Source organism: Notamacropus eugenii, chromosome 6, assembly GCF_028372415.1.
Source record: "Notamacropus eugenii isolate mMacEug1 chromosome 6, mMacEug1.pri_v2, whole genome shotgun sequence".
NCBI classification, from domain to species: Eukaryota; Metazoa; Chordata; class Mammalia; order Diprotodontia; family Macropodidae; genus Notamacropus; species Notamacropus eugenii.
Window position 1 is genome coordinate 182,473,540 of NC_092877.1, and position 2,877 is coordinate 182,476,416.

Below are 2,877 nucleotides of genomic sequence, written 5' to 3' on the forward strand. Positions count from 1 at the left end.
GTATTAGCATGTTGCTCAAAGTTTTAACCAACAGTTAATACTGGATAATTGGTGCTAGCTGCCTTCTGTACTCAGGGATAGAAAAGAGCTCTCCCTTGCAACCTGCTTAGAAGTTTAAGTTGTTTTCTACTCTTTCCTGTCCTAAGAGGGTCCTCTTAACAAGTTGTTTCTGTTGAAGACTGCAGATGAGCAGTGCCAGAATCTGTATCACATCTTTTTCTGCTTTGGGGAAAACTAACTTTTCCTCAAACAAGCCATTCACCATTCCAGTAAGCAAGTGGCTTAAGACTGTTCTGCAATCAAAGAGAAGTTTTCTTTGGCCTTAACTCAAAACCATTCATGTTAGTCTCAAAAAATCCTTTAGCTGAATTGTTGCCCCTGAAGTGCCTTCTAGAAGGGCAAGAAAAAGTAACCTGAGCAGCAGTTCTAGAAAAGCCAAAGTGAAGGAACCTGAGCTTCACATGCCTAGTGGGAGATTTTCCACTTATGTTCTTGCTTGATGTCCCAGTGAAAATTGACATGAGCTCTGTCTTCATCAAAGGAAAGATCACCTAGGAGCTACTCAGTGCTCTAATTCAGGTAACCCTCTTTCTCCACACTCTCCCCTGAATGACAGTTCTTGTACTGGGGAGAAAAGCAAAACTGTGTTTCTCTTTTTCAGTCAGTAGTGAACTCCTGGTTGCTGCATTCTGGTCTATGGGAAATGGTTCAATCAGGCAGAATTTGAAGTTGGGACCAAACAAAAGTGGAGAGCTACCTTAGGGATTCTTACCAGATAGGAGGTAGGTTGGAGAAGAGAACTGATAATACTTATAAACCCAAAGGGTTATTCCAGCTTCTAGGAATGGAATACCTCTGAACTAGCTGAAAGCCATTGAGGGCTCCAACACATAGAAGAAGGGTCATCTCCACTGAAGGGATATGCCTGAGTACTATTAGCTCTCCATGCTATCATTAATCCAGATCTGATCATCAATTTCTTCCATTTCTTCACCTATGGACTAAAATATATAAGGGAACCAACAGAGTCCAGAGGCAGATGTGAAATTCCCATAAAGGTATTATTAAACTTGCTACAAATTTCAATTTCTTCATTCTTGAATTTTTCACTGAAAGGTAAAAATTTCCATACATTTTTCCATGTAGACCCATTCTTCCACCCCAGATGACTACTGACAATGACTCTATTTTGCAACAGATGCCAGGGAATCCTCCATCTTCTTGGTCATGGTGGTGATGAGGTGCATGTGGTTATCAACACATTTGTTCACACAGGACTCTAGCTGCCCATTCACCTGCTGCTCCTTGTTCACAGCATCTGTCACATCTTTGGCTTTGTCATTGTAGTGCATGGTGGTGCATCGAGCCAGGCAGTCCTGGAATTTATCCAGCTCACCAGTCACAAGAGCTTATGTCTGGGCCAAGGGAGCATGGCAGTGTTCAATGTGCTGATGAACCTGCTACATGGAGGCCTGAGTATCTTCATAGAAGCTGGCACTGCACCAGAACATGGTACCCTGCATTTTGTAGATATTCTCTTGCTCCAGCCCTTTCACCTTGGTGTCCACTGGCTTTTGCACCCGCAGCTGCTGTGACTCTGCCATGGTATATATATGTACACCCCTACCCTTCAGCCCCGTGTGTTGCTCTGCTTGCCCAAGCACCCTAGTTCCCCACAGTTGATATGTTTTAAAGGTGGGAATTTCTAACTCAGATACCACTCTCTGTTCATTATGCCATGCTGCCTCATGTATCCTATAAATTCATGTCTGCTACAGTCTTAGATGAGTTTATTCATCATTAATGAATGAAGATTTATTGAGAGAAAAACATAAGTGGGTATATAGAAAAATGTAGATAATATGTTTTATTCCATTTTATTGTCTTCACAAATAAATGAAATATTTAAAAGGTCAGTAATAGTTTAACAGAAGCAGGAAAAATTACACTATTAGTCATTAGTTTGATGTTCTAAAGGCATAGAAGTAAAATTTAACTCTCAGTACAATAATACAGCAGTATATCATTAATTGAGGTAGTTCCTTTCATGTATGTAAAGTTGTTTGCCAACCTTAAAGAACTGTATATCTGTCATTCTTGGGACAAATGCAAAATGATGATAGAGTCAATGTGGTCTCTTTCTTTGAATTCTCAGGCATACAGTATAAAGTGAATGATAAGACTACTAGCCACCATCCCAGTGCGCTAAACTAAAATGTGACTATTTGCCCAATAATACAATGGCATATGATTTTAATTTCATTTCAAATTCTGAAATAGAAAAGTTTGAAATATCTAAAGAGATAAAATGTCTGTGACTGCTTCCTATAAAAATCTTTCTTAATTCTAACTGTATTATTGCTAGGAAGAATCTGTTTTGACATTCATTATAATGGTCTCTAATAACCTGAAGAAATTGGACCACAGCATAGACAGATTAATGGGTTTTTTTTTCTGTAGCTTAAATATTGCTTTGAATTTGTGGTGTGATTAGGCTATCCTATGACAACAGCTAAAAATCTCCAGAGTTTTGAATTCAGTGACTATACATTATTGTTGCCTAAATCAAGCCAGGCAACAGGGAGAAATCCAGTTCTCTTTCCTGTAATGAGAGGGAGGAAATAAGCACTCATTAAGGACCTACTATTTGGCAGAACTGTGCTAATCACTTTACATATATAGTATTTGGGATAATTCAAGACAAAAATTATTTGTCAACAGGTTTGCACTTTTTTCCTCCCACTATTTACCTAGGTTTAGGTAATTGACCTTAAGTTATTTTTATTTTATTTTTTTACTTTCTAGTAACTGAGTAAACAAAACTCAATTAAACATTTATCAAGCATCTTTAGAATACAGAGACATTAAGGAATAGTG

At 38.3% G+C, this 2,877-nt stretch overlaps 1 pseudogene; it reads right to left on the reverse strand.

The window, feature by feature from the left end:
* Positions 1-1,184: 1,184 nt before the first annotated feature.
* LOC140511082 (protein FAM136A pseudogene) lies at positions 1,185-1,604 on the reverse strand (annotated as a pseudogene).
* Positions 1,605-2,877: the final 1,273 nt, after the last annotated feature.